Raw genomic sequence first — 25253 nt, 5'->3', positions numbered from 1 at the left:
TTCATGGAACCTTCCTTGATCTTACCAAGAGGAAGCTAAAGTCCTCAAATTTTGTTCTATTTCTATAGACTGCTCCTTAGGAATAATCTTCTCTTACCATGTACATTTATGTGTGAATCTTACCCCATATAATAATGTATATACCATTTGTCAAAGGTTTTCAAACACAGTAACATATATAACTACTAATTCTCATGCAATCAGATCTTCTCCATTTCTAATTCCTCAATATCTCTGCCACCATCCTCTATCTCCTATCATTTTGTCTTTGCCTGGTTTAGACTCTTAAAATTGGGATTCACTCCCCACCCCTACTTCTTAGAATATCTGGTTTCCTTCAAGATTCAATAAAGCCCCACATTATTTTCATATGAAGACTTACTTTCTATGAATTATGAATATAAATGCATGTGTGTTGTCTCCTGTGTTAAGACCAGCGATTTTCTGAAGCACTTCACTAATACACTTTTGCCCTGATTGAACTGATTGGACATAGCTTCCTGAACACAGATTATTGGTCTAGGGGCACAAAAAACCCCAACTACATATAGTGATAGAATCTGGCTTGGTGACTACTTGATAATTTACCTGATAATTCACCAGTTACCACAACCTGATAATTTACTGATTATATGCACTTTATATCATGCCCTTGATGTAGCACCCAAGGAAGGTTAGTTTGGCAATTGTAACAGTTAATGTTGAGTCAGTTGCAGTACAAGGTGAGTATGACTTTCAAACCTAATATTAAGATAAATATTTGTGGACTCTGTCAGAAGTGTTCCTCTAAAGGTCCTATTTTCATATAGATACCCCTGCTCATTGTCCTCATCTCATCTTAGAGAAAAAAAAAATCTATCACTAAGTTGAAGAATCATCATTCCTTCTAAGGGTCCAAAATTATTCTTGTTGCTTGATTTTATCATCATCTATTTGCATTAGGAGACCTACTTTAAAATTCAAACATCACTCATCACATGGAGCAGAGTGTGAGAAACTAAGACAGTCCTTTTTAAGGATAATGCAAAGGCCTAGAATTTCTGTCTTTTGACTCTCTACATGATTTTTTATTTGTTATTGCTCCCCTTTACCCCCTTACTACTGCTAATTCTAGGAGGATTACCTTATAAAAGACATGAAACTTGGCCTTTCCAAAGTAAAAATGGAAGTCCTAGACTCCATGTTATTTGTTATTTTATGTTGCTTGTTTGTTCCCTCTTTTCTCAATGTTTCCTCCCTTAGTACAGGAGGATCATTTAGTTATTTAAATTGAAAAGTTCTCTAAAAGATCAATAATATCTTGCTATCAAGATTTGGTAAATGATAGTATCAGTGATTTCCTAGCACACTTTCTTCTTTTTCTTCTCTTTTTCCAAGGCAATTGAGTTAACTAATTTGCTCAAGTTCACACAGCTAGGTAATTTTAATGTCTTAAGTCACATTTGAACTCAGGTCCTCCTGACTCCAGGGTTGGTACTGTATCCACTGTGCCACTTAGCTGCCCCCATACTTTCTTCAGTGCTGAAGAAGTTCTATTTCTGTAGCCTGATCGACTCTAGGTTCCCTGAGGCAGGTTCCTGGTCTAGAGCCATCAAAGATCCCAGCCAAAAGTAAACATATGTTTTCAGACTTGGTAGGTACTCAAGATCATGCCAAACACCATATTCTGTTGACTGACTGACCAGAAATTATTTTCAAGTAGAAACAAGATAGGCTGTATCTAGAAATATTAAGGTATCACTACATTTTTATTATATATCTTTAATGTGTTGGAGCAAAGCAAACCTTATTACATTGTTAAACAGTGATTTATGAGTATCTCCTTTTGCCCCATTAGCAAACATGAAAAAGAGGGTACTGACTTTAAAGTAGCACTTGCAACATCTCCTTATATACATTATAGTAGTCAGTTTTTTTTTTCTTCAGATTCCAACTTCTAGCATAGTGTCTAGAACCTTATATTGTAGATGCTTGGTAGATGTTGAAGTTGGCATTTTGTGATAAAAGTCATTAAAATGTATATAAGTCATAAGTAGGGGAAATTTTTTTTAAAAATCCCATGAATGCTGAAATATTAATAGCATTACAAGAAACTGAAAACAAATTGCATTCCCATCTATGATAATAGTTAAAAATTGTGTTGATGGAATATAAATTAGAAAAATTATACCCCAAGAATTCACAACTATTCAGGATTCAGAAATAAATGAAAAGACTCACAAAAACTGATGCAGACTGAAGAAAGCAAAATTCTAGGAAAATATAAAAGGACATAAGTAAAATTAATAGTGAAAGACAAATAAGTGCTGAATAAGTATAGTTATAAAACTTAGTCCTGAATTATAAGTCATTTCTCTCCTTTGTGTAAGAGGGAGAGTTGGTTGCAGATACCTAATCTTTCAAATGCTTATAAATGCAGTTTCTTCCACTTTGGGATTTGCTTAAATTTGTTATTTTATGTAAAAAGAAAAAAATAATCATTCAGTAGGTTCTGAGAATGTGAGAATTTACTAAAATATAAAAATAAAAATCTTCAATGAATAAAAACAAATGTATGTGACTTCATGGAAATGAACATATGATTGTTTTACCTATTAATGTTAACCATCAATCTATAAGTCCTTTGCAGATTGCTACTGCTAATTCTAGGAGGACTATCCTATAAAAGACATGAAACTTGGCCTCTGCAAAGTAAAAATGGAAGTCCTAGACTCCATGTTATATGTTATTTTATGTTGCTTGTTTGTTACTGCTATGAGGGTTATACTATAAGTGTGCCCTAAACAAATAGGATCCAAGTATGTCTTCTCCACCAGTGTTGATATAGTATTTTGTGGGGAAAAGTATCCCTGTATATATATAGGAATGTTTTTTCTCGTTACTTATATTTCTATTCTCCTTAATAAGTGGGATTTGTTTTGAACATTTTTGTACTCTGATGAGTTGGCAAAAGAAATACATTTTGGGGGAATACATGAACTGTGTATGGTCTGAATGCATACTGACTGTACCTACAAGCATACTAAAACCTAACTTTATATTTAAGAGGAGGGGTCCAAGCTTTCAGAATTTGTCACAGATTCTATGTTATATTAGATGAAGGGTATTTTGATATGGACAAAAAAATCTACAAGATTTTTCCTTGGCTGGCTGGAAAAGGAAGTAGTGTCTGGGTATGGGCAATGATCTGATATCCCTTTTATTTACTGATGACTATCAGTCTTTTCTTTCTTTGTAATGTTACAACCATGACTGTCTCATTTCCTTCAGTGATGTTAATAAATGAAGAGAGGCCAAAACAGTATTAAGTCTAGCTGTAAGAAGCCAACTTTGAATTGGGGGTATATCATATTTTATCATCATTCAATAAAAGACAGCATCCCCAAGGATATTTTCTTTTGTCTTATTCATTGTAATTACATATCACTTATGTTAAGTGATAAAAATCAATATTTATAAAGAAATTACCCTTCAATATGAAAATACTGAATAGCCTAGAATAAATTTAGAAGATAATAAGCATAACCCTTTTTGACTAGAACTAAAGGTAAGCATGACATTGCTATCTGATTTAGTAGAATGTGAAGAGAGTAACTATAAGGATGTTGTTCAAGCAAAACTGGGAGCCAGATTAGCATTCAAGAGTTTCATGAAGATTTAGGCACTACCAAAAATACTGAAAAAGTAAAGATTCTTATTAAATGTCGAATTTAATGAGAAATATGAAATATTCTTTGAATTATCCTATGAATTATGTAGGGACAGCTATGTGGTACAGTCTATAGAGCTCTGGGTTTGGAATGAGAAAGACCCATCTTCAAGAGTTCAAATCTAAATTTAGATACTTATTAGCTGTGTGAAAGGCAAGTCATTTAATCCTGTTTGCATCAGGTGTTCAATAAAATAAGAAGGAAATGATAAACTATTCCAGTATCCCTTCAAAGAAAAGTTCAAATGGGTTTAGACATGACTGAAAAATGACCCAATAGCAAAGCAAACTCTTCGCCCTCTTATCAGTAAATATTTCTTATCCAGGAAACATGCAACTTAGAGGAACAGAACACATCAATTAGTGTGTGCATACCTTTAAACTACTGAGCAATTATACCACTTTTAGTAGTTAATCCTGTCATTTAGCTATACATAAATGTACACATGCATAAATATAGGGCAAACAGTTATATGTATGTATAGATAGAACAAACTTAAAACATGTACATGCATGCATTTATCAGTATATACACACATATTTATGTATTAAACATATCTACCTAACAATCTCTCTTTCTATTTAAAGAACATAATGTTAGGCATGACAGTAAAGTCAGGTTTTAGTATGCTGTAGGTACAGTCAGTACACATTCAGACCATACATAGTTCATGGATCCCCCAAAATATATTTCTTATGCCAACTAATCAGAGTGCAAAAAAGTTCAAAATAAATCACATTTACTAAGGAGAATAGAAATATAAGTAACAAGAGAAAGAATATTCCCATAAAAACAGGGATACTTTTACCCACAAAATACTGTATCAATACTGGTGGAGAAGACATACTTGGAAACTATTGCTTATGGCACCCTCATAGGAGAAAAATGTATGCTTCCAAAACACACATATAATTGGGATAACTAAGAACCCTTGACTCTTAGGAACCGCTAATGTCCTCTAAGTCCTCAATCAAACTATTATCTCCTGCTGAGATGTAGTCGTTTATTGTATTATACTCTTTGCCACATTGTTGAACTCCCCTGGGTGTTCCGATTACATTTCATGTTGCTTCTCTCTGCTATTATGTCAATTGTCTTCTATAATGGAGTATATTTCATTTCTAGGGGTGAGCTAGATCTTATGTGAAGTATTCTTTATTTTTTTATTTTATTTTTTAATTCTCATTTTGTACAAATTTTTTTTTACATTAATAAAATATTCTTGTTTAAGAGTAAACAAAATACCCCTCCCCCCATGAAGATAGACTTGCTTCGGCGATACAGTTAACGGGGAGAGAAAAAAATTAAAATAAAAAAAAAAGAATAATAGTAGTAATTGTAGGTATGGCCAGGTGGCGCAATGGACAAAGCACCAGCCTTGGAGCCACGAGAATCTGAGCCCACATCCAGCCCCACAGACACAACAATCACCCAGGCGTGTGACGAGCAAGCCACCTGATCCCCACTGCCCTGCAAAAACCTAAAAGAAGAAAAAAAAGACCCAAAATAAAATGGGGTGGCTGGGTGGCAGACAGAGCATTGACCCTTGATTCAGGAGCACCCGGGTCCAAATCCGGCCCCAGACACCCAAAGATCACCCTGCTATGTGGCCCCAGGCAGGCCACCCAGCCCCACTTGCCCTGCACCCTCCCCCAAATAATAATAACAAAAAATGTGCTTCAGTCTTTGTTCCAACACCAACAACTCTGTCATGGGTGGATCACATTCTTTATGATAAGTCCATCACAAAAGTTACTTCCATATTTTTCCAACGTTGCCATTGCTGATCACAACTCCCTCCTTTCTTATTTCTTCACTACGATGTACTATATTTTCTCTCTCCTTTCACTCTGACTCTGCTGTAGGGTCGTTGACTGGCTCAGCATACAGATCCCTGGTCCTGGGGCCAAGAAGCCCTGAGCCCCCATACCACCCCTTAGGCCCAGCATCCACCTGACCCCATGGTCCTGGGCAGGCCTTCCAATCCCAGCCCCTTGCAAGAAGTAAAAAGGAAAGTGTGTTATATCTTAACACTCTCCCCCCATGGTCCATCCCCTCCTCCTTTATTCACATCCCCACCCCTTCCCCCTGCTCCCCCTTCCTTCTTACTCCAGATGCCTATACCCCATTGAGTATATATACTGTTTCCTCTCCTAGCCACATTTGATTAGAGCAAAGGCTCCCTCATTTCCCCTTGCCTCCCCCCATCCATATCATTGCAATAGCTCATTGTAATAATAAAAAAATCTTATTATATGAAATATCTTGGCCTATTCCCCCCTCTCTTTTTTCTTTCTCCCATTACATTTCCTTTTTTTTCCTACTAACTCCATTTTTACACCATATTTTATCTTCAAATTCAGCTTTCTCCTGTGCTTCAACTATAAAAGCTCCCTCTACTGTTCTATTAACTGAGGAGGTTCATATGAGTATTATCAGTGTCATTTTTCTATGCAGGAATACATACATTTCATCATCATTAAGTCCCTCATATTTACACCCCTCCCCTCCAATCTCCATGCTTCACCTGAGTCCTGTATCTGAAGATCAAACCTTCTGTTCAGCTCTGGCCATTCCAAAAGGAACATCTGAAATTTCCTTGGTTTATTTAAAGTCCATAATTTTCCCTGGAAGAGGACATTCAGCCTTGCTGGGTAGTTCATTCTTGGCTGCATTCTAAGCTCTTTTGCCTTTCGGGATATTATATTCCAAGCCCTACAAGCTTCCAATGTAGTTGCTGCTAAGTCCTGTGTGATCCTGACTGCAGCTCCATGATATTTGAACTGTGTCCTTCTGGCTGCTTGTAATATTTTCTCTTTGACTTGGGAGTTCTAGAACTTGGCTATAATATTCCTAGGCACTGGTTTTTTGGGATGTCTTTCTCGGGGGGATTGGTGGATTCTCTCCATTACTATTTTGCCCTCTGCTTCAAGAATATCAGGGCAATTTTCCTGTAGTAATTCTTTGAAAATGATGTCAAGGCTCTTTTCCCAATCATGACTTTCAGGTATTCCAGTAATTTTTAAATTATCTTTCCTAAGTCTGTTTTCCATATCAGTTGTTTTTTCAATGAGATATTTCACATTTTCTTCTAATTTTTCATTTTTTGGTTTTGAAGTATTGATTCCTGATTTCTGTTAAATTCATCAGTCTCCCTGAATTCTATTCTTTGTCTGAAGGATTTGTTCTCCTCGGAGAGTTTTCTTATCTCTTTTTCCAGCTGGCCAATTTTGCTTTTTAAAGCATTCTTCTCCTCAATAACTTTTTGAACTGTTCTATCCATTTGACCTAAGCTGGTTTTTAGCATGCTATTTTCTTCAGCATTTTTTTGCATTTCCTTGACTAAACTGCTGACTTCATTTTCATGTTTTTCCTGCATCTCTCTCCTTTCTTTTCCTAGTTTTTCTTCCGACTTCCTCATTTGATTTTCAAAGTCTTTTTTGAGCTCTGTCATAGCCTAAGCCCAATTTCTATTTTTCTTGGAGTCTTTAGATGCAGGAGCTTGTGCTTCCTCATCTTCAGACTGAGTATTTTGATCCTACTTGGCCTCATTTGCAAAATATTTCTCAATAGTCTTCCTCTTATTTCTCTGCTTGCTCATTTTCCCAGCCTAGGCCTGGTTTTGTGGTGCTTCCTGAGCTTTTGGGACACTCCCACAAGGGTCTCAGTGTGTGAGGCTCTGTCCTCCCTCCTGGTCTGTGAATGACCATAAGCGCCCCCCTCTGCCAAGGGACCAAGGTGTGGGGGGGTGTTGTTCTATGGGGGGGGTGCCTAGTCTGGGATAACGATCTGAATGTGGTCAGATCCCCAGAATCCTTTTCCAGGGGCAGAGGACAGAGCTGGGCAGTCTCTCTCTCTTCACTCCCCTCCCTCAGCTCAATGGGCTCATGCCCTGGGGGCTCCTGCTTACTGGCTCTGCCTGCTTCTGTTTCCAGGTCTGGGCTGCAGAAATACCAAGCTGCTAGCTGTGTGCCCTGAGGGCTGGGCTCCATGTGCTTGCTCTGGCAGAGGTCCCTCTCTGTTCCCCCACTTTGTTCCCAGTGCTCCCCAGGGTGCAGCTCAGGAGACTGCCCCTCTGCTGTGAGCCATGGCTCCCAGTGCCCTGGGGCTGCCTCCGGGAGGCTGAAGTTCTTTTGCTCTGGTGGGCCACCCCTCTGGCGGGCGCCCCTCCGACCCCAGGGAACAGAGCCTTTCTGCTCTTTTCCAGGTTACCTTGAGTAGGAGAACTGCCTCACTGTTTCCCTTTGTGGGTTCTGTCTCTTGAAAGTCTAGTTAGAGTCCTTAGTTTCAAGTTTTAAGATCCCTTCTTGTAGCCATCTTGGCTCTGCCCCCCCCCCCGAAGTATTCTTTAAATATGACTCTGAATTCTTTCTTCTGATGCTGTTTCATTGGAATTCTTAATCAAAGTTTAATGTGAAGGGACAGCTAGGTGGTGCAATGAATAGAGGACCAGTCCTAGAGTTGGGAAGTCCTGAGTTCAAATCCAGCCTCAGTCACCTAATAATTACTTTACCCCATTTTCACCTCAAAAAAAGGTGCACCTGAGAAATTTCCTTTTAATTTTTCTTATCTCTGATGTCAGCAAAAATTTTTCCAGGATTTCATTTAATAAATTGCAAAATAGGTAAAATGTTCCTCTTAGTAAGGGTGCACACATCCCTCATGGTTCTCAAATTGTTCAGGCTACCTATCCCAGAAAGATGCTGTTGATGTTGAAGCGAATGAGCTGAATTAAGAGGAGGAGGAAGAGGAGGTTCAGCAATAGGAGAAGGAAAAGGATATAGTTATTCTCACAGATCTTTGAGATATTGAATTCCAAACTAAAAAGCAGACCCTAACTCCACCATCTAATTTTTTTCTATTTCATCCCATCAGTCTCAAAATTTACTCCAACTACTGCAAGTCAAATAGAAATTGTTCCAACATTTAAGGATAGGGGCAGTTATATCCTACTGGTCTAAACTTCTTTTACATTAATCTCTTACATACACTGTATGATTAAAGTTTCTCTTTTTTCTTATCCCTTATCCCTTGCACTACTAATATACTAGAATGTACCTACACAACCACATATTTTCTTCACTATAAAAATGAAGTTTCACTGAGAACAGTTTGTTTCAAAATTTTGTCTTTGTATCCAGTGCTTAGCACAATGACTAGAGCATACCAAGCAATAGACATATATGTGAATTCAATGAATCAGTAAGTGAAGCCATGGTGGAAAAATTTGGATTTCTTTTAGTTCCCACTATGATGGTTTGGGGGTTGATTTGTTCTTCAGTCCAACCATCACAAAATTATTAGTCTTTTTTGTACTGGAAAAGAATTGGAGATTGAGGATATGATTATCAATTGGGGAATGACTTAAGTATATGTTATCATGTTATGTCTTTATAAGATTCACATTATTTAGGTAAGGAAACTTCCAAAGATTATATATATATATATATATATATATATATATATATATATATATATATATATATGAAACATAATTTTCCAAGACAAAATTGTTACAGAGAAAAAAAGAGAATACAACTTTTAAATATTTGAACATTTGTTGGGAATGCATATATAAATATACATAATTTTAATTCTCCCTTGCCAGTGTTGAACTCATAATGGTGTATACAGCCCATGAATTGACAAATGCCTAGAGAGTTCAAAATTCAATAGATATTGATACCTTTGTACAGCCTCTTTAAAGAGCTATTTGTTTTAATGAGGGTTAGTATCTTGCATAATGAAATTGCTAGTAATTTACTGTTTTTTTGTAGCTGAGAATTTAACTTACCATTAATTTATGACCTTCAGAGATCTTATACAATAGAAAATAAGATTCATTCAAATTTTGGTAGCTTTCTAAAATTTATAAATTACTTTCCTCACATAAACCCTCTGAATTAAAATGGATCAATAATATTATTTCCATTTTGCAGATGAGGAAACTCAGGCTTAGAGTGGGAAATGTTTTGTCACTTTCTGAAAGATATAAATTAAATAAACTTAGGAATTTTTAAAATCCATTTCCAGTGAATGTTCTACATCATCTCCAGTTCTCCTATTACAATTTTAAAAAATAGAAAGAAAATAAAACAAGATAAGAATAAGAAAGTTGCTTTTAAGAAGTTAAAAAGTAGATAGTTGAAGGAAAGAAGGAAGGAGACATAATAGGAAGGTAGGCAGTAATCTAAACATTAATCTAAACATTGCATACTCTTATTTTGACAAAATCAGTTCTTTCAAAAGTCATTCCCCTTATATTATTCTGCTAAAACAGTGTTGTCCTGCACCTGAGTTAGTCCAAATGATGGCTGAATGAACATTTTTGAAAATGATGATGACTGTCACACCCTAAACTAAAATAATATCAAAATGGGTATAGGATTTAGACATAAAGTGACAAACCATAGAGTAAATTACAAATGAGGAAATACACTATCTGTCAGATCTATGGAAAGGCAAGAAATTTATGGCCAAGCAAGAAATAGAATACGTTATAAATTGCAAAATGGATGATTTTGATTATATTAAATTTTTAAAATTTAACTAATAAAAGCAATGCCTCAAAAATTAGAAGGAAAAAAGAAAGCTTGGAAAAAATTTTCACACTTAGGGTTTTTGATAAAGGTCTCATTTTTAAAATATACAGAGAATTGTATCAAATTTATTAGGTTACAAATTTATTCCCCAACTCAAAAATGATCAAATGATATGAATAGACAGTTTTCAAATGAAGCAATTAAAGTTATATATAATGATATGAAAAAATGTCCAAATCATTACTGATTAGACACAAATTAAATAACTTTGAGGTTCCACCTCACACCTATAAGATTGTCTAAGATGACAAAAAGGGAATATAGTCATGAATTGATTTTGGGAGTATTGGGACATTTAATGCATTGTTGCTCAAGTTATGAACTGATCCAACCTCTCTAGAGAGCAATATGAAACTATGCCCAAAGAACATTAAAACTAATCATATCCTTTGTCCCATCAATTCTAATACTAGGCCTATATCCAAAAGAAATTATGAAAAAAAGGAAAGGTCTCATATGTTCCAAAATATTCATAGCAGCTCTTTTTATAGTGGCAAAGAATTGGAAATTGAGGAGATGTCCATCAATCAGGGAAATTTTGAACAAGTAATGCTATAAGAATGTTATGGAAAACTATTTTTCTATAAGAAATCCTGAATGATCATACTCTAGAGAACCATGGAATGAATTACAGGAGCTGCTGCTGAGCAAGGGAGCAGAACCAAGAGAACATTGCATGTACTAATAACAACATTATCACTTGATCAACCTTGATGGTTGCAAGTCCTCTCAGCAGTTCAGAGAACTAGGACAACCCTAGGAGACTAGCTATGAACAATGTTATGCCCACTCAAAAAAGAAAAATAAAATAAAACTAAAACCCACAGAATCTGAATGAACATTATACTCATTTTTTAAAAATTTCTCTTACATATTTTTCCTATCTCATGGATTTCTTTCTTTTTCCTTAATCCTAATTCTTCATGCCAAAAATGTCTAATCTGTAAACATGTTAAACATAAACGTGTATATACAATATTCACCTGACTTGTTGTCATGAGGGAAATGGGGTGGGAATAAATTTTGAAACTTAAAATAATGCATATACATGTGGATGAATGTTGAAAAGCTTTCTTAACATATAGTTAGAAAAATAAAATAGAATATCAATTGAAAACAAAGAAAGTACTGATAACTCATATGAACCTTCTTATTTATTAGAGCAGTGAAAAGGAGTATATATGGAAAAGGCACAGGAGGGAGTTGAATATAAAGATATAATATATTATAAAGAGGGTGTCAATGGGTGAAAAAGGAATGTACTGGAAGAAAATAAGGGATAGAATGGGCTAAGATATTTTATATAAAAGAGTCAAGAAAAAGCTTTTGCAATGGAGTATAAGGGTGGAAGGTGAAGGGAAATGAGTGAATGTTCATTCATTCTCATCAGAAGTGGCCCAGAGAGGGGAAAAAACACATACCCAGTAGGGTACAGTAATCTCTTTTACTCTAGAGGGAAAAAAAGAATTGAGGAGGTGATTGAGATTATTTGTAAATGTGGACTTTTGGTTCTTCGTTATTATCTCTTTGGGATAAAGACCTAGTAGTGGTATTGCTGGAGCAAAGGATATGCAGAATTTTGTCTTTTGGTCATAATTCCAAGTTACTATCCAGAGAGGTTGGATCAGTTCACAACTTCAGAACCATTGTATTAATGTCACAGTTTTCTTATATCCTCTTCAAAATTGTCTATTTTCCTTTTTTAGATATATGGACCAATGTGATATATTAGATAGCACTTTAGAGTTGTTTTAATTCATATTTTTCAAATCAATAATCAAGCAATTTTTCATATGAATATTGATAGCTTTGATTTCATCTAAGAATTGCCTTTCCATTTCCTTTGACCATTTATCAATTAAGGAATGATTTATTTTCATGTAAATTTGACTCAGTTCTCTATATGATTTAGAAATGAGTCCTTTGTCAGAAACACTAGCTAGAAAATGTGTTTCCCAACACTGCATTGCTTAATCTTGATCACAGTGGATTTTGTTTATTCAAGAACTTTTTTTAATTTAATATAATCAAAATTATCCAGTTTGTTTTTTATAATGTTATCTTAACTCTTTGGGGGGTTTAAAGTGCTCCTCTTCCCAAATATGACTATATCTGGATACAACTATACCATGTTTTCCCAATTGACTTATTCTTTTTAGGATTTTCAAGGCAAATGGGGTTAAGTGGCTTGCCCAAGGCAACACAGCTAGGTAATTATTAAGTTCCTGAGGCCAGATTTGAACTCAGGTAATCCTGACTCCAGGGCTGGTGCTCTATCCACTGTGCCACTTAGCTGCCCTCCAATTGACTTATAATAAAAACTTTTAGGTCTAAATCCTGTAACTATTTTGATGTTACCTTGGTAAAGGGTGCAAATGCTGCACTATATCTAGTTTCTGCCATAGTATCTTCTAGTTTTACCAGCAGTTTTTATCAGAGTGAGTTATTATCCCAGAAGCTGGAATCTTTAATTTGTCAAACAGCAGATTACTATAGTAACTTGCTATAGTACTGTAGTAACTTGCTTCCCCACTTATATTATTCCACTGGTACACCACTTTATTTCATAGTCAATACTAACAGTTTTGATGACTGATGCTTTATCATATAATTTTGGATCTGGTATGGCTAGGTCATGTTCATTTTCATTTTTTTATTAATTTCCTTGATAGTCCTTATTTTTGATACTCCCTTTAAATTTAGTTATCATTATACTAGCCCAATAAAGAAATTTTTTAAAACTTTGATTTATATGGCACTGAATATGCAATTTAATTTAAGTAGAATTATTTTTTTAAATATTAGCTTAGCTTACTCATGAGCAATTGACATTTGTCCAGTAGTTTTATCTCATTTTATTTGTGTGAAAAGTGTTTCAGTTGTTTTCATATTATTTTTGCTTGGGAAAATTGACTCCCAAGTATTTTATGCTGTCTGAAGTCTTTTCAAATGGGATTTATGTTTGATCTCTTACTACTGTGCCTTGTTAGTAATATACTCATATCCTAAAGATTTATGTAGGGTGTTTTTATCCTGCAAACTTTGCAAAATTGCCAATCAATTCAAGTAGTTTTTAGTTCAATGTATAGAATTCCTTAAGTAGATCAACATATCATCTACAGAGATGATTTTCTTTCTTCAATACTTATTCTAATTCCTTCAATTTCTTTTTCTTCTCTTTTTGCTAAAGCAAATATTTCTAATATAATATTGAAAAACAGTGGTGATAATGGGCATCTTTGATTTTATTGGGAATACTTCTACCTTATCTCCATTCAATATAAGGCTTGTTAATAATTTTAGATAGGTAATGTTTATTGTTTTGAGGAACACTCCATTTATTCCTATGCTCTCTGGTGTTTTTAATAGGAATGAGTTTTGTATTTGGTAAAACTTTGTTTTCACTATCTATTGAAATAATCATATGGTTTCTATTAGATTTGTTATTAATTTGGTCAATTATGCTGATGGTTTTCTGAATATTAATTCAATTCTGCATTAACAGTATCAACTCTACTTGATCATAGACTATTATCCCAGTGATAGTTGACTATAATTGCTTAGTCAATATGATCCTTAAAATCTCTATGCCCAAATTTATTAGGGAACTGTTCTATAATTTTTTGGTTCTGTTTTGATGCTTCCTGGTTTAAGTATTAACACCATATTGGTGTCATGGAAGGAATTTGGCAGAGTTTGTTCTTTGCCTGTTTTTTTAAAATAATTTAAATAGAATTGGAACTAATTGTTACTTAAAGGTTTGGTAGAATGCATGTGTGAATCCATCTGGCACTGGAGATTTTTTCTTAAGGAGTTCTTTGATGGCTTGTTCAATTTATTTTTCTGAGATGGGATCATTTAAATATTTATTTCTTCTTTCAACCTGGGCAGTTTGCATTTTTGTAAATATTCAATTAATTTCATTTAGTTTGTCAAATTTATTGGCATACACTTGTGAAAAACAGCTCCAAATTATTATTTTAATTTCCTTTTGTTGGATCATGAATTCACCTTTTTCATTTTTGATAATGACAATTTCATTTTCTTCTTTTTTAATCAAATTAACCAAAAAATCATTTCTTTTATTTTTTTATAAAAACCCACTTAGTTTTATTTATTAGTTCCATAGTTTTTTCCTTTTAATTTTATTAATTTCTTCATTAAATTTCAGAATTTCTAATTTATTATTCAATTGGCAGTTTTTATTTTGATATCTCTTTGGATTTTTTATTTGCATGTACAATTCAATGATCTTCTTTTTCACTATTTATTCACATAAGCATTTAGAGATATAAAATTTCCACTAAAACTGCTTAAGCTATATCCAAAAAATTGGTTTATTGTCACCTTTTTCTCATTGTCTTGTGAAATTTTTAATTATTTGTATGATTTGTTTTTTGATTCACTTGTTTTTTTTAAATTAGGCCCTATGGTTTCCAATTAACTTAAGCTCTATCTCTCCTTTATCTTTTATTTAATGTGATTTTTATTTCATTGTGATAAGAAAAGGATGTATTTAATATCTCTGCCTTTCTGCATTTTATTTTGAAGATTTTATGGTCATTTTTATGTAGGTACCATTTCCCACAAAAAATGAAAACATATTCCTTTCCATTCCCTTTCAATTTTCTGCAGAGGATTCTCATATCTAGCTTTACTTTTTTTTTAGATTTTTTCAAGGCAATGGGGTTAAGTGGCTTGCCTAAGGTCACACAGCTAGGTAATTATTAAGTCTCTGAGGTCATATTTGAACCCAAGTACTCCTGACCCCAAGGCCAGTGCTCTATTCACTGTGCCACCTAGCTGCCCATATCTAGCTTTGCTAAGATTCTACCCACCTCCTTAATTTCATTCATATTGATTTTATGATTAGATTTATCTAATCCTGAGAGAGGGTGGTTGAAGTCCCCCACTAGTATAGTTTTGCTTTCTATGTCTTTCTGTAACTCATTAGGCTTCTCTTCTAAGACTTTAGATTATATTCCCTAATTTATAAAAGGATAGCTTTCAGCTAAAGAAATTTAAACTAAACTTAGTCATATGAAAAAATGCTCTAAATCATTATTTATTATAGAAATGCAAATTAAAACAACTATAAGGTACTGCCTCACACCTTCACATTGCTTAAGATGAGAAAAAAGGAAAAAAGATCAATGTTATAGAAGATGTGAGAAAAATTATGAATTGATGCACTGCTTATAGAGCTGTGAACTAATTCAGCCTTTGTAGAGAGCAATCTGGAACTGTGCCCAAAAATCAATAAAAGTGATCATTCCCTTTGACACAGAAAAAACAAGAGTAGTCTTATATCCAAAAGAAATCACAAAAATGAGAAAAGTCTAGGTTCAAAAATATTGAGAACAGTTCTTTTGGTAGATGCAAATAATTGGATGTTGAGGGAATATTAATCAATTGCAGAACAACTGAACAAGTCATGGTATATGAATATAATGGAATAATATTGTTCTATGAGTGGTCAGACTATAGAGAAGCATAGAATGGACTGATTCTGAGTGAAGAGAAAAGAACCAAGAGGTAATTGTATACATTGATAACAACATTATGAGTAGATAAACATACATTAGTATGCAGCTCCTCTCAGCAATTCACAGAGTAAGGGCAACCAAGGGAGAAATGTCAAGGATAATGCCATTCACATTCAGAAGTGGGGAAAAGCACCATGAAACCTGAATGAATATTATTTTCACTTTTTAAAAAAACTCCTCTTATGTTTTTCCTTCCAAACTCATGAATTTCTTTCTTCCCCCTTATTCCTAATTCATCTTACATAAAATTACTAATATGTAAATACATCAAGCAAAATTTACATGGACAACTTTTACCAAACTGATCATGACTAAGAGAAGGGGGAGGGAAAGGAGAGTGGTAGAAAAATAAGCAATTTATAAATTTGCTAATTGAGGAATACTAAAAAACTACCATAGCATAAAATTAGAAAAAATACAATAAAATATCAATTAAAAATAATTTAGATTGTATAGTGCTTGGTGCATACTTAGTTTGTATTGAAATTATTTTATTATCTATGATAGCTTTTAGCGGTATATAATTCCCTTCCTTATTCCTTTTAATGAGTTCGATTTTTGCAATTACTTTGACTGAGACAAGGATTGCTTCCCCTGTTTTTTTTCACTTCAGCTGAAGCAAAATATATTCTGCTCCAGTCTTTTGCCTTTACTCTGTATATGTCTCTCTCTGTTTTAAATGAGTTTCTTGTAAGCAGTATATTGCAGGTTTCTCATTTTTAATCCGCTCTGTTTTCTACTTTCATTTGCTGGGAGAGCTCATCCCATACACATTCATAATTATGACTATTAGCTTTTTATTATCCTCCATATGAAGAAACTTGAATTTAGACATTATTGACAGCTGTTGAATAGATTCAATGAAGGGAGCAACTAAATAATAAATAATCAGTTTACTTTTATATTATAGAAGTAATCTGAAAGGTGATACCTTTGAGGCTATTTGACTCTTTATATTCCAAGCTAGTACAACTATTTTTGCTTGCAACATGAGCAAAATTATTGACCTTAATGGAGTACTAATGATTTTAACCCACCTGTTCCAATTTAACTCATAATCTGTATTGACATTGGCCTAAAAGAATGAGAGTGTTGATCTGCTGTGATATAGAAACTGGCTATGCCCAGATTTTTAAGGTATCAGGTATCTTCCTCCCAGTATAAGAAGCTATACATACACATACTTTCCATTTATTATTTTCTTATTAAAGGTTTCTTTGAAACTAAAAATGTTATATCTCTAGGTAACTCAGTAACTTATCTCTGGCTTCTTTTTCAGAAACTGAACTGGGATTCCCTACTTATAGATTTAAAAAAAAAATCTTCATTTAAAAAGAAGGTTGCAGGTCTTCTGCAAGCTGATAGTAAATGAGCAGGTTTTCACTATGATTGTGCAAAGTTGCTGCAAAGTTATTCTGTCAATGTTTAATCAAGGATAAAATAAAACTTTAAAATAGAACTTAAGGGGAGCTAGGTGGCATAGTGGATAAAGCACCAGCCTTAGAGTCAGGAGTAGCTGGGTTCAAATCCGGTCTCAGACACTTAATAATTACCTAGCTGTGTGGTCTTGGGCAAGCCACTTAACCCCATTTGCCTTGCAAAAACCTAAAAAAATAGAACTTAAAAATAGGAGGCATAGCTAAGGTGGCAGACAGAAGCCAAGAAGTTGCCAAACCTCTTCCTAGTTTCCTCAGAAACAACATTGAATCATGCCTCTAAACATGTTCTAGAGTGACTGAAACCATTACAAGTTGGAGTGAAATAATTTTCCAGCTCAAGATACCCTGGAGCAACTTCAGGAAATATCTTGCTGACTTACTTGGTCAAGAGGAGCAAAGTCCAGCACATGTAGGGTGAGAGTAAACCAGATTGAGGCTCTTAGCCACAACAGAGTTCAGTAATTGAAGCCCTACAGACCTGGCTTGGTGGACCAGTGGTACAACAGATCATCAGTGAGGACCCCAGCTTTACATTAGAATGTCCATTTCAAGTCCTGGCAGACCTAAGCAAGGCTACCTCAACAAACAGAAAAAGTAACAAGTACCTGAGTCTTCAATGTAAAAAGTAAGACACTAGACTCCTGATTCCCAGCAAAAGAAGCTGGGACTGAAACCCCTGTTCCCCTCCCCCTATGGACCAGAGATTAACTTCAAAAAAATGAGCAAAACCCCCCCAAAATTTTATTAAATGTATAAAACTATTAGGGCAACAGAGAAAATCAAAATACAAACTCAGAAGAAAATAACTGCAAAATCCCTATATGAAAAGACTCAAAAAGGAAAATGTACTGGTATCAAGTGCAAAAAAAGTGTTCTTGTAGGAGTTCAAAAGGAATTTTTAAAATCAAGTAAAAAATTTAGAAACAAGTTGGGGTAAAGAAATTAGTGTTACACAATAGAATTATTTTAGGAAAGGAAGCACAAAAATTAATTGAAGAAAATGACTCCTTAAAAGATAAAATTGAACAATGGGAAAAATCACTGAAGAATACAGTGCCTGTAAAAGTAGAATTGGCAAAATGGGAAAGGAGATATAAAAGCTAATTAAAGAAATCAAATCTGGGGCAGCTAGGTGGTGCAGTGGATAAAGCAATGGCCCTGGAGTTAGGAGTACCTGGTTTTCAAATACGGTCTCAGACATTTAATAATTACCTAGCTGTGTGGCCTTGGGCAAGCCACTTAACCCCATTTGCCTTGCAAAAAAAAAAAACTAAAAAAAAGAAATTAAATATTTAAAAATTATAATTGGGTAACTGGAAGTTAATGACTCAGATATCAAGAATCCATCAAGATCAAAAGTCTGTAAAAAAAAATAGAAGACAATCTAAAGTAAATCCTTGTAAAAACAAATGACCTGAAAAAATATATTCAGAAGGGATAAAGACCCTGGAAAATAGCTTTCTAGTAATTATCAAGGTGAACTGCCTTAATATCTTAGAAATTGAAATAGGTCTTGAAAGAATCAATCTATTATCACCTTACAGAGATTCATAATTGAAAACTCCAAGAAATATTGTAGTCAAATTCCAGAATTATCAGTTTGAGAAAATATTGCAAGTAGGCGCCAAACAACCAAGTGAAGATTAAACATGATTTAGCAGCTTTAACGTTAAAGGATCTGAGGACTTGTAATATGATATTAAAGAAAATAAAGCATCTTATGTTTCAACCAATAATCAACTACTCAGTAAAACTGAGTATATACACTGTTACAGGAGGAAAGATGGACAGACCTTCTATGAAATAGGAACTTTCATGCTTTATTGATGAAAGGAAAAGAACTGAACAAGAAATGCATTCTTCAGAGAAAAGATTTAAGAGTTGAATAAAATGGTAAATAGGAAAGAATAAACAACACGCTATTCATCCCAACAAAGGAAGATAATACTTATAACTCTTGAGGTCTATGTTTCTATTAGGACATATAGATGGTGGGTATACTTAGCTAGAGGATGTGGACATGAAGTGATTTTGATGGTGATGTTATTAAAAAAATTAAGACATCAAAAAGTGAAATAAACTAGGAAAAGAAAGGGGAAGGAAGATTATGGTAACTAATATCATATAAAAAGGACATATTATAGTAGAGCAAAAGAAAGGAGGGGGCAAGCATTACTTGAATCTTATTCATTTTAATTTGGATCAAAGAGAAAATAATATATACTCCCATTTGGGTTTATATTTTACCCTTCATAGAAAGTAGAAGGGGAAAGAAAGGAACAAGAAAGGGTAGAAGTAAAACGGGGAAAGAGGACAGAAAAGGAGGGTGATGGTATAAAGGAGAGTACCTCTCAGCAGTCCAGAGAACTAGGACAACTGTATTAGAATAACTAAGGACTAAATTATACCCATATATAGGAAGAAAAACAAAACAAAACAAAACAAACAAAACACACACACATGCACACACACACACAGACAAAACAACCATTCAGAATCTGATGAACAATTTATAAAAATTATCTCTTATGTATCTCTTTCCTTTAATCCTAATTCCAATTACTAATCTATAAACATATTTATCAAAATGTGTATGTACAATGCTAACTTGACCGTTTTCCACTGATGGGAGGGGAGTGGGAAAGGAGGGTAGAAGGAAATTTTGCAAATTAAAAGTATACATGTGCATATGGATGAAAATAAATAAATAAATAAACAAGCAAATAAATAAATGAATGAATGAATGAATGAATAAATAAGGAAAAGACAAAAAAAGAAGCTGCAGTTAATAGTAATAGCCAAATCTTTATTGTTATAACTAATCTACTAGAGCATCTCTATTCATTGAATTCACTTCAGAATTTGAAACAAAAAGCCCCAAAATAAAGTTTAATTGTTCAGTTGGAAAAAAAATTCCAGGTCCAGATGGATTTACAATTGAATTTTACCAAACATTTAAGGAACAATTAATGCCTATTCTACAAAAACTATTTTAAAAAATAGGAGGACTTCCGCAAAATTCCTTTTTTGACACCAACATGGTGCTGATACCAAAACAGACAAAGAAAATTATAGACCAATATCCCTAATGAATGTTGAAACAATAATCTTAAATAAAAATTTAACAAAGAGACTACAGCAAGTTATTTGTAGGAAAAGAACCATAATCAGGCAGGATTTCTAGCAGGTAGACAGGGATGGTTCAATATTAGAAAAACACACAACATACTTGAGCATATCAATAGCAAAGTCAACAAAAATCACCTGATTTTTTCAATAGGTACTGAAAAAACATTTGATAAACAACATCGATTTCTATTCTATTAGGAATAAATGGAATTTTCATTGAAATAATAAGTAGCATCTATCTAAAACCTCAACAAATGTTATATGTAATGGGGATAAACTTGGAGCATTTTCAATAAGATCAGGTATGAAACATTATCATATTACTATTCAATATAGCAATAGAAATGCTACCTTTAACATTAAGAGAACAAAAAAGAAATTGAAGGAATCAGAATTGACATTGAGGGGCCAAAGCTTTCATTCTTTGTAGATGATATGATGTCATACTTAGAGAACCTGAGGAAATCATCTAAAATACTCCTTGAAATAATTATCAAATTTAGAAAGTAGCAGGAAATGAAATAAACCCCCATAAATATCCACCGTTTCTATATTTGAACAGCAAAGTACAAGGGGAAGAGATAGGTAGAGTGGTATTGCTGGATCAAAGGGTATGCACATTTGTGTTGCCCTTTGGGCATAATTCCAAATTGCTCTCTAGAAAAGTTGGATGCATTCACAGCTCCACCAACAATGTGTCCCAGATTTCCCACATCCTTTCCCATATTCATAGCAGCCCTGTTTGTGGTGGCAAAGAATTGGAAATTAAGTGAATGCCCTTCAATTGGAAATGACTTAACATTGTATATGTTTTATATGTATGTCGTGGAAAACTATTGTTCTCTTAGAAACCAGGAGGGATGGGAATTAAGGGAAGCATGGAAGGATTTGCATGAATTGAAGTTGAGCTAGGTGAGCAGAACCAGAAAAACATTGTACACACTAACAGCAACATGGGGGTAATGTTTAACTTTGATGGGCTTGCTCATTCCAACAGTGCAACAATCAAGCACAATTTTGGGTTATCTATGATGAAGAATACCAGATGTATCCAGAGAAAGAAATGTGGAGTTTGAACAAAGACCAAAGATTATAACCTTCAATTTCAGGGGGGAAAATTGCTATCTTATTATGTAATTTTGCTATTTCTTATACTTTATTGTTCTTCCTTAAGAATATGATTTCTCTCTCATCACATTGAATTTATGTATACCATGGAAACAATGTAAAGACTAACAGACTACCTTCTGTGGGGGGGGGGGGAGGGAAGCAAGAATGGGAGAAAAATCATAAAACTCAAAATAAAAATAAAAATAAATAAAATCTCTTTGAAAAAATAAAAATAAAAATTATCTCCCATATATCTCTCTCCCTTAATCCTTAAACCAAAAAATGATTAATTTGTAAATGTGGTTATCATAAATATGTATGTACAATGTTAACCTGATTGTTTGCCTCTGTAGGGAGGAGAATGGAAAGAGATTGTGGAGGGAAATTTTGTAACTTAAAAATATACATATGCATATGGATGAATATTGATAATTATTCATAACATTTATTTGTAACTAAAATATCAATAAAAATGTAATAGGTAGAGTGGCTAGGTGGTGCAGTGGATAGAACACTGGCCCTGGAGTCAGGAGTGCCTGAGTTCAAATCATTAGCAAACATTGTATGTAATGGAGATATTCTAGTAGCATTCCCAGCAAGATTAGGGGTGAGTCAAGGATGTCTATTATCGCCATTATCATTCAATATTGTTTTATAAATGAAAACTTTAAAAATTAGAAGAAAAAGAAATTGAAGGGAATAAAATAGGCAATAAGAAAATAAAACTCTCACTCTTTGAAGCTGCTATGATGATACTGAAAACCAACTTTAAAAATTTCTTTTGCCAATTAACAACTTTAGCAAAGTCTCAAGATATAAAATAAAACTACACAAACCATTATATTACTAGGTATTATTAACCCAAAAAGCAGAAAGAGATAGAAATAGAAATTTCATTCAAAATAACTGCAGGTAGGGGTAGGTGGCATAGTGGATAAAACACCGGCCCTGGAGTCAGGAGTACCCTGGCTCAAATCTGGTTTCATACACTTAATAATTACCTAGTTGTGTGGCCTTGGGCAAGCCACTTAATCCTGTTTGCCTTACAAAAACCTAAAAAAAAAATAACTGCAGGTAATATAAAATATTTGGGAGCCTGCTATCTAAGACAAACACAGGAATTATACAATTTCAAAATACTTTTCACAAAAATAAAAATCAGATCTAACCAACAGGAAAATATCAATTGATTATGGTAGGATAAGCTAATGTAATAAAAATTGCAATTACTTAAATTAATCTACTAATTCAGTACCATAACAATCAAACTACCAAAAATGTATAGTGCTAAGAAAAAAATAACATAATTCATTTGAAAAAAAAGAAAAATCAAGAAAATCAAGGGAATTAATGAAAAAATTCAAAGGAATGATCCAGTCTTACCAGACCAAAAAGTATAAAGCAGCAATTATCAAAACTCTTTGATAATGGTTATGAAATAGAGTAGTGGTCAGTGGAAAATGTTAGGATGACAAGAAAGCCTAGTAAATAACTTTAATAATATACTAGTTGATAAAGCCCCACACTCCAGCTTTTAGGATAATAATGTACAATTTGAAAAAAAAAAGAAAGCTCTGCAAACTGGAAAATAGTATGGCATAAACTAGGATAGATCAACATTTCACACACTATTTCAAGATAAGCTTGGTTTAGATAAAAATGATATGATAAACAAACAAAAGAAAGAAAACATTGAGCTTTCATATCTATGAAAACAAGAATTAATGACCAAAGAAAAGATGCATATTATGAAATGCAAAATTTGATTGCATTGCATTGAAAACGTTTTGCACAATCAAAAACAATACAATCAAAACAAGAAGGAAAGTAAAAAGCAGGGATATACAATGTTTCTGAGAAATTGCTCATTGCTAAAATATATAGAGAAGCTATTTATGAGAATATATCATTTTTGCTAATAAAAATTTATAAAACACAAGTCATTCCCCAACTGATAAAATGTCAATGTCACATGATGAGATGATCAACCTTGATGGAAACAACTCCCCTCAGCAGTTCAGAGAACTAGAATAACCATAATACTCTGGCTATGGACAATATTATCCCCATCCAGAGGAATAAAAACAAAGCAAAACAAAAAAGCCAAAAAACAGTCATTCAGAATCTGATGAACAGTTTATAAATATTATCTGTTATGTATCTCTTTTTCTTAATCCTAATTCCTCATACTGAAAATGACTAATATGTCAATATGTTTATCAAAAATATCTATATACAATGATAATCTGACTGCTGCTGATGGGTGAGAATTAGGAAGGGAGGGTGAAAGGAAATTTTGTAACCTAAAAGTAGACATGTGCATATGAAAAAATATGATGAAGAAAATAAATAATTTTTAAAATGTCAAAATTTATGAACAAGCAGTTTTCAGGTGTTAAAACTAAAACTTTATATAAAATAAAATGAAAAAATTCTATAACTATTAATTAGACAAACAAAAATTGAAACAATGCTGAGGTACCACCTTATATCTATAAGATTGACTAATATGACAGAAAAGTGAAATGATAAATGTTGGAGAAGATGTGGAGTTCCTGGGAGACTAATTCACAGTTGTTGGAGTTGTGAACAGATTCAACAATTCTGGAGAGTAATGTGGAGCTATTTCCAAAAGGCAATAAAACTACAAATATATTTTATATCACTACTAGTTCTGTATCCAAAAGAGACCATAAAAAGGGGAAAAGGTACACACATGCAAAGACATTTATAGAAGTTCTTTTTTGTGACAAAGAATTAGAAATTGAGCAGCTGATCATCAACAGTCAAAAAGTTGAAAAATCTGTAGTATATGAATGTAAGGGAATATTATTCAAAAAGAATTGAAAAGGAGGTAGATTTTGGAAAAATATGGAAAAATTTACATGAACTAATCCTGAGTGAAGTGAGCAGAACCAGGAGAACATTGTACACAGCAACAGCAACATAGTGCAATGATCAAACATGATGAACTTAACTCTTCACACCAATACAACGAGCAAGGAAAGTTCTAAAAGACTTGTGATGGAAAATGCTACCCAAATCCAGAGAAAGAATCATAGTCTAAATGGAGATGAAAGCAAACTATTTTCACTTTTTAAAATGTATTTTTGTTTCTTCTTTCTTGCAATTTTCTGCTTTTGTTCTGATGTTTTTCATAGCCTTAATAATATGGAAAAAGTATACAACATAATTATATATATATATATGTAACACCTGTATGACCTCACTTAATATCTTGGGGGAGAGAAAAATTTTTACAAAGATTTTACAAAAATATCTTTACATGTAATTGAAAATAAAGAAATAATCCACCAATCATCTCCTGAAATGGATCCCAAAATGAAAATGTCAAGTAATATTGTAGCCAAAATCCAGAATTATTAGATCAAGGAGGAAGTCCTGCAAGTGACAACAAAGAAGCCATTCAAATACCAATTTTTATACAAAACTTGACTGTAACAACATTAAAGGTTCAAAAGTTCTATAATATAATATTCTGGAAGTCAAGGGAGTTTGTATTACAACCAAGAATCAAGTTTCTATCACAACTGAGTCTACTCTTTTATAAGAAAAGATGTACATGAAACAAAATAGGAGACTTTCAAATATTCCTGATAAAAAGACCAAAATTGAACAGAAAATTTAATCTTCAAACAGGAGAGTAAAGAGATACATATGAAGGTAAACAGGGGAAAAGAAAAAGACTGTTATTCA

The sequence above is a fragment of the Macrotis lagotis genome, chromosome 5 (assembly GCF_037893015.1).
Source record: "Macrotis lagotis isolate mMagLag1 chromosome 5, bilby.v1.9.chrom.fasta, whole genome shotgun sequence".
In the NCBI taxonomy this organism is placed as follows: domain Eukaryota; kingdom Metazoa; phylum Chordata; class Mammalia; order Peramelemorphia; family Peramelidae; genus Macrotis; species Macrotis lagotis.
The sequence above is the reverse complement of the archived record's forward strand: the minus strand, read 5'-3'. Positions refer to the sequence as shown.